The sequence below is a fragment of the Hakea prostrata genome, chromosome 3 (assembly GCF_041222555.1).
Source record: "Hakea prostrata isolate BN-2017 chromosome 3, UWA_Hpros_2, whole genome shotgun sequence".
Taxonomy (NCBI): domain Eukaryota; kingdom Viridiplantae; phylum Streptophyta; class Magnoliopsida; order Proteales; family Proteaceae; genus Hakea; species Hakea prostrata.
The window spans coordinates 30,672,379-30,680,517 of NC_142602.1; the positions used below are offsets into that span (position 1 = coordinate 30,672,379).

At 40.5% G+C, this 8,139-nt stretch overlaps 1 pseudogene; it reads left to right on the plus strand.

Moving 5' to 3' along the window:
• The first annotated feature begins 3,646 nt into the window (after positions 1-3,646).
• LOC149022058 (phenylcoumaran benzylic ether reductase Pyrc5-like) lies at positions 3,647-7,221 on the plus strand (annotated as a pseudogene).
• Positions 7,222-8,139: the final 918 nt, after the last annotated feature.

The following is an 8,139-nucleotide window of genomic DNA, read 5'->3' on the forward strand; positions in this document are numbered from 1 at the left end:
GAATTCATTGGTCATTTCCAAAGTGGAATACAGACCAAGAAGACCGAAGAGACTTTGTTCACTGTAAAGCAGGGAAGGAACGAATCTATTCGGGACTACTTGCAGAGGTTCAACAAAGCATCAATGGAGATCGAGAACCTGGACGAACATGTGGCCAAGACTACACTTTTCACAGGCCTCACCAATAGAAGACTCTTGGAGCTGCTACTTCAAGATATGCCTACTACCTATTTCAAACTCGTACAGAGATGTCAAAAGCAGACTGAAGTGATGGAGATCCTTGACGCTTGGCAAGGAGAAATCAAAGCCTCAAACAAAGACCAGAAGGTACTTGAGAAAGGCCAAGGGTCAAAGCCGCCCCACAATGATCAGGGCCAAAAACACCGGCAGAGATCGCCTGACCATGTAGGGTACACACCACTGAATACCCCACGATCGGAGATTTTGATGTGAACCAAAGATTAGGATATCCTGAAATGGCCACCAAAGATGATTGCCAAACTTTGAGAACGAAATATGGAAAAATATTGTCGTTTCCACAAGGATTACGGACATAGCAAGAACAAATGCCATCATCTGAAGGCAGATATTGAGAGGTTGATATCCCAGGGGCACTTGTCCAAATTCGTAGAAGGACAAAGTGATGATCAGGAAAGAAGACTAGATGCTGAAAAGAGAAGGGAGTGTTCCGAAAGCAGGGATCGTCAAGCCGAAGCTCCCCAGTCAAAAAAGGAAAGGAGGTTGCCCGATCTCTAATTCTCACCATATTATCTAGAGAGGTGCAAAAAAAAAAAAAAAAAAAAAAGATCAAATGTGGACGAAAGCATCACATCAGAAGATTTCAAAGGAGCATGGCTTCCCATTATAATTCCCAAGTGAAGCTTCAGCAACTTCAATCGGGAGATTTAGTCCTTAGAAGTACTTAGCTATAGGTTGAAGGGCCATAAATAATACTCAAACCAGTTGGTTTGGGAGCGCATAAGCTGAAGAACTTAGTTTCCGATCGCGAACTTGATCAATCATGGAGTGCAAGGCATCTTAAGAAGTTTTATCCATAGAAGTCATTTCAGTCTTTGAAATGTGATACACTTCAATTTTCCAAATTCACAATATGATTCATATTTTTGAACACCAAAACTCTTTTGAATGGCGGCATATAGTACTGGCATTTCTAAGGGAGTTCTAATTCAAAAGGCTTCGGTTACAACCGAATGAGTCCAAAGATGAAGCATTGGGCTTGCCTAAGTGAGACTTCCAAAGATGGAGCATCGGCCTTGCCCGAGTGAGACTTCCAAAGATGAAGCATTGGCCTTGCCCAAATGAATTTCCAAAGATGAAGCATCAGCCTTGCCTGAGGAGACTTCCAAAGATGAAGATGAGGCATCGGCTAAGCCTGAGTGAGACCTCCAATGAAACATTGATTTCGACCGAGTGAGACTTTTGAAGATGAGGCATCTGCTTAAAACCCGAGTGGGACCTCCGAAAACTTGTAAGAATTCTCCTGAATTCTTCAAGTAGAGGCATCAGTTTAAAACCCAAGTGGGACCTCTGAAAGCTTGGAAGAATTCTCCGAAATTCTCTAAGTAGAGGCATCGGTTTCAAACTTGAGTGGGACCTCCAAAAGCTTAGAAGAATTCTCAGGAATCTCTAAGTAAAGGCTTCGGTTCCGACCGACGTAAGACCTTCAAACAAGGCTTCGGTTCTGACTGACATAAGACCTTCAAACAAGGCTTCGATAAGAACTTCCAACAAGGCTTTGGTTCCAACCGACATAAGATCTTCAAACAAGGCTTCAGTTCTGACCGACATAAGACCTTCAAACAAGGCTTGACCTTTCAACAAGGCTTCAGTTTCGACCGACATAAGACCTTCAAACAAGGCTTCGGTTCCGACCAATAGAAGACCTTCTAGCCAAGGCTTCGGCTCCGACCGACTAAGACCTTCCAAAGACCAAGCTTCAGTTCTGGCCGACTAAGACCTTTGAAAGATGGGGCTTTGGTTTCGACCGACTAAAACCTTCCAAAGACATGGCTTCGGTTCCAACAGACTTAGACCTTAGAAAGATAAGGCTTTGGTTTCAACCCACTAAGACATTCAAAGAATGAAAGGACGTCCGTCTGATCGAGATTCAGAAGCAAACCAATCATTCGGTTGGGCTTCTACTGAACACTCGGCTTGGGGGGCTTATGTTGTGGATAAAATTTGTACTAAGCCAGGTCTGCCTTTGGTTCAATCTTCGACCCCGATTGAAGACTGGCCCGGCCCCACTATTGGGTTTGGACATCCAATCGAATCATCATAGCGTGATGAGGAAGGAACCCTGCAGTTCCAAAGATAAGCACAACCCCAAAAAATTTGAGATACGCGATTGAGTTATAAACGGTTACTGCCACTCTGAGGAGTGGGTAATCGTATTAAACATGGAAACTACTTCCACCCCCGAGAAAAAGGGCAAAATCCTACAATCAGACGGCCACCAAGAGAGAAGCATTAATGCATCCAACGATCAAGAATTAGAGGTAAAACCTATATAAACAAGTAGCCTATGCATAGACGAGGTATCTGAACCGTTTCCATTACTATCATATTCAATTTCTTCTCTGCAACTCGCCAAAGCTTTGTGATTAGTTCCTTAACTAACTTAGCCTTTGGAGGTGGCCTCCCGACCTCAGGGTGGGGCCATGTCTAACAATGTTTTGTAGATTCATCCTTTATATTTATTAAAATAAGAGGATATATTAGGAAATAGATTTTTAGAAGGAGAATCCTACGTAATTTTATTAGCCAAAGACAGGGAGATTTCACCGACCATTGGTTCGAGTCCTTAAACCGCTATTGGTCCAGAACTTCTAGATGTCTTTGTGGAGCCCACAATTCCTCCAACCCTGGTCCACACTCACACGATGATCTAGGAAGGACATTTACGTAAATTCACCACCAGAAGGCTATGCAGCCTATGCTCGGCTCGTTATAAACATGTTGGTAGAGCATGGAATTCCTAATCACCACTACACTCTGACAACCATCGTCGTTCTTGTTTCTCTTTGATTGTAATCATAGTTAAGGGTGTCAATTGGTACGGTTTCGGTTCGGTACCAACTTTGAATACCGAAAACCAGAACCGTACGGTACCGAATTTACACAGTACGGTACAGTTTCGGTATTTACTAAAAAATGTTCTGTACGGTTTCGATATTAAATTGGTGCGGGAAAATGGTTTAAACACGGTATCTAGTGCTGTTCAGTTTTGGTACGAATGAACTTATGCCACTTTTGTTATTAGTTTATTAAGATCCTAATTAAATTTTGATTGATCAATCGATAGAATTTGATATTAACAAAGATAAAGCAAGTAAATCTAATTAATAGAGACAAAACAAATAAATGTAAGAAGAGGAGTGAATGATGAAATGTAAAATTGAAATAGGGAATTAGGGATAGGGTAAAGGTAAAGTGTTTTAATGGTAAAATTACAATTTATATCCCTTAATTTGGTATGGTACCAATTCGGTACGGTTTTAGTACATACCGACGGTATGAGTACCTAAAACCAGAACCCTACGGTACGGTGCGATTTTAGACGGCGAGGTTCGGTATGGTTAAACGGTTTCGGTACGCAATTGATACCCTTAATCACAGTTAAGTAATGGCTGGAACCAACAAGGTATTGATCATTGGAGGAACTGGTTACATCAAAAAGTTCATCGTTGAAGTGAGCGCCAAATCTGGTCACCCAACATTTGCTTTGATCAGAGAAAGCACTGTTTCTAATCCAGCCAAAGCCAAAAATTGTCGAGAGTTTCAAGGAATCTGGTGTAACCTTTCTCTTTTTTTTTTTTGGTAATTAAAAGAGGGGGTGCAGTAGCGGTGACCTAGCACCCCCCCCCCGCTACGCAATGTTCAAACTTTTTATTGAGTGCGACCTATGCATGCATTAGCCCTGTGCACTACTAGCGCAAGCACTGGCCCCATCAGCGAAGCCCCACCAGAGGCCTAGTATAGTCCACAGAAGCTTGTATGACTCATGCCCAAGCCAAAGAGCACACAACTGTCCAATGCAATAAACAGAGAAGCAAAGGGGATTCAAACCTGGGACATGGGAGTGAGCTTGGGACCACTAGACCACCACCCCCGGTGGTGGCCTAACCTTTCTCTACATGAGTACATTTTTGAACAGGAAACCTAAGCATGAATAAATTATTGAGAAAGGGTTTTTATTTTATTCTTTCCGAGTCAGGAGAAGATAATGTTTTTTTCCCCCTAGTCTAGGGTGACTTGTACAATCACGAGAGTTTGGTGAAGCCGATCAAGCAGGTCGATGTGGTGATCTCTACTATTGGTCACGGGCAATTGGCAGATCAAACAAAGATCGTTGTTTGTATCAAAGAAGCTGAAACCGTTAAGGTAAATTGGATGTTGATGAATCTGATTTGTCTCTTCGTTGTAAATATAAAATGTTTGGATTCCTGTAGAACAGCGAGAACCCCTAAAACCTCCTCTAAAAAAGGCAAATCAAATCCCTGCAACCCTGTTGTGGAGTTCTCCAATTTCTGTAGAAGGATGAATATCAGACATTTTTCTTCTAGGGTTGTACGAATTGAATCACTCTAGAGTCTCACTTTTGCAAGTTGTCACTGTTTGACATTTTTCTTGCAAGGTTTTATGAATTATTGGAGATCTGAATTCAGGAATTTCAAATCCTTGGATACATGAAATGGAGATTTATGTTTGGTCGTAAAACATCCATGGATTCATGAAATCCTGAAACTTCATTTTTCTACTTAAAAATGTGAATCAAGCCATTCTTGGATATTGGGTGGAATCCATGGATTCTACCCTAAGTATAAAACAGATGAAATTCACAGATTCACAAAGAGTTATCCAGCGGAACTCTATGAACTTAGATAGATTTGAGGCTAACCAATTGGTTAATTTTTTTAACCATGAATCTATTGATTTGAAATCCCATTTCATTTCAAATCCTTAAATTCGTATAACCAAACAAACCCTTAGATTCTCACGTTTTCCATTGAACCGTACCAAATATTTTTGGAAAATGAGCTTTTTCCAAACGTTAATGATCTGTGCTCAAAGCAAATCAGTGGGTTCAACTTCAGTTGTGCCAACAGACTGAGATTCCGATCTCGAGAGTTGGCAGCAGGTGTTGCGCATCAATGCGCAACATTCAATAACCAAACAATGGTTCCTAAACCTGGCCCGTTATAATCCGAACCGGCCCGAACCGAACCTTAATGGGTTGTGTTTGGGCTAAAATTGGTAGAGCCCACACCGACCCGAACCCAAACCGCCACCCGTTATAACCAATTTTACAACCCTTTTTATAGTTTTACATTAAATATTGTTTGAATCACCATATTTACCACTAGGTAGTTGGTATAGACTATCAGAAAAATTGAGCACAAATTCAAAGATCAAATAGTCATTCTATTACTTGTAAGGGACAATTAAAAGGATTAAGTATGAAAGTCCAATTGAATGTACAAAGTTTGATTAAATTAAGTAAATATTTATCAAGTATGAAAATGTTGATTAAGTATGATTATATTTATCCAGAGGTACTTCTTTTGCATATCAATTAAATACCAACCCAAAAAAGAGACAGATTTCATAGAAGGGGAAAAAATCGACACTCTCACAAAACAAGAACCCAATTTCGAGACAATCAACCATAGCACAAATTAGAATTTAAAAGGGTTTTTGGTTTGAAGATTTGTTCCAGGATTATCCGATGGAGCCTAAGGAATGAGCTTGCAATTTCTATGTTACTACTTAATATTTGAGTTCTTGATTTCTATAAGGTGGGTGGGATTTCTACAACATGAAATAACTTTTCCTTTTTTTTAATTAAAATTGATCAATATCAATTTTATTTTCCATAGAATTTTGGCTCTTGTTGCAGGATGCTCAACTATTTCTTTTTGTTCTTTTTCTTGCACACCATAAATTATTAGCCCAAACCATTAGTCTACTCCGAGTATCGATTGTTAGTCCAACCCCTAGTTAGCCTGAACCCAATCCGCACCAAACCAAAACAGGCCCGAAACCGTTATTTTGCTAACTGGCTGTGTTTGGGCTGAGTGTTTTTTAGCCCAAAACCACTCCAAACCACACCGTTGACATCCCTAAGTGGCACCTTGACTTCATGTACTCGAATTAGATCAGTTCCTTCATAAAAGTAAAACAAGATATATGTTATGGGTTTTGATAATTAGAATGATTATGAGAAGTATTTAAAGAATGACTCTTTGTTTAATGATTCTATTGCAACTCTTGAATTGTTTTCCAGAGGGTTCTTCACTTCAGAATTTGGGAATGATGTGGATCGTGGCCATGTTGTTGAGCCTGCAAAGACCGTATTTGGAATCAAGGCTCAAATCCGTCGAACTGTTGAGGCTGAAGGGATTCCCTACACCTACGTCTCTGTCAACTTCTTCGCTGGCTCTTTTCTTCCTAACTTGTCATAGCCTGGTGCCACTGCACCTCCTAGAGACAAAGTCGTCATCTTGGGGGATGGAAACCCTAAAGGTTAACTATTCTTTTAACTTTGAACTTCCGCATTGCGTTTGAGCAAAAGCTATGGTTTTATTCCCGAGCTTCATAGCATTATCTCTTCTTAGTTCTCTTCATTCCAAATTAAAATTTATGCTGATAATCTTTTTCTCCCTTTGGCCTTGCATTGAGTTTAGATGTAATATTATTTTATTTAATAACTAATATACTGGGTTTTCTTCTCTGCAGCAATTTTTAACAATGAGAAAGACATTGGCACCTACACAATCATAGCTGTGGATGACCCAAGGACCTTGAACAAGATCCTCTACATCAGACCACCAGGCAACATTTATTCATTCAATGATGTGGTGTCCCTTTGGGAGAAGATCGGCAAATCTGTTGAAAGGGTGTATATTCCAGAGGATCAAGCACTCAAGCACATCGAAGGTCAGTGAACAGAAGAAGATTAAAAACTCTTTCAGCTAATAGGAGAGGGACAAAGGTTAATTTTTGTTCTGTCTTTTTATTGGTGTCATTGCAGAGGCACCTGTTCCAATGAATGTGGCATTGTCAATTGGACACTCAGTTTTTGTGAAGGGAGGTCATACAAACTTTGAGATAGAACCTTCATTTGGGGTGGAAGCATCCAAGCTTTATCCTAATGTGAAATACACCACTATGGATGAATTCCTCAACCAATTTGTCTAAGAATCATAACTCTTCTCCAGAGATAGTGTTTGGTGTTCACTTGCTTAGTAACTACACTATTGTTAGAGATAGTGTTTGGTGTTCTCGTGCTTAGTAATTATGAGTAAATGAGTGTATTAGGTGTGTTTGGTCTTTGTTTGATTTCACTAGATTGAGTACTCATATGGATATTGTTGGAATTTATTAATATGATTAATAAATTAAATGCCCAAGGGCAATATTGGAAACTCACTATTAGGGCGGTTACAAAATAGGGTTATATATTTTAGTAACCACCGCATTAGTGAGTAAGTGTGTGATTCATTCGCACGAGATTTATCTCTGAGAAACGGCGGCTCCATCTCTCTCTCCCTCTCTCTTAGAATCGCAGGCTTGGAAATTTTTTCTTTTCCTCGTTTTTTATCTTCATTCCATTAATCCACAGCATTTGGGTTGTGGATATCATTCCCTTTCCTAGTGATTGTGGAATCGCCCCGGTAGAGCTTCGGTGGTTGAACGAGAACGTGGATCTAGACTTCCTGATATGGAGAGTTCATGATCAGACCGGGTTCATACCTGGTCCGACCCTCGACCCCGGTCGAGAAGGAGAAAACCGAATCGCTCCCGAGCGAACCGGATCCAGAAGACGGCTTGCTGAAGAAGAAAGATTATTCTGCTGCAAGCGTGCCCTAATCTTACTTATGGATTAGGGTAATCACCCTGATGACAGCAGACTCAAACTGACGGCTGCGGATAATCATCATCAAAGGGATAACTATCGCATAACCTAACGGTTATCTGAGGAGTCCTCTACTAGCCCAAACTAGTAGAAGTCTATCGCTCAACGGATCTTATTGATAAGATCCAACGACTACCCGAAGAAGGCTCGAGTGCATCCAACGAAGGAGATTCGAAGGTACACTCTATATAAACCTCACT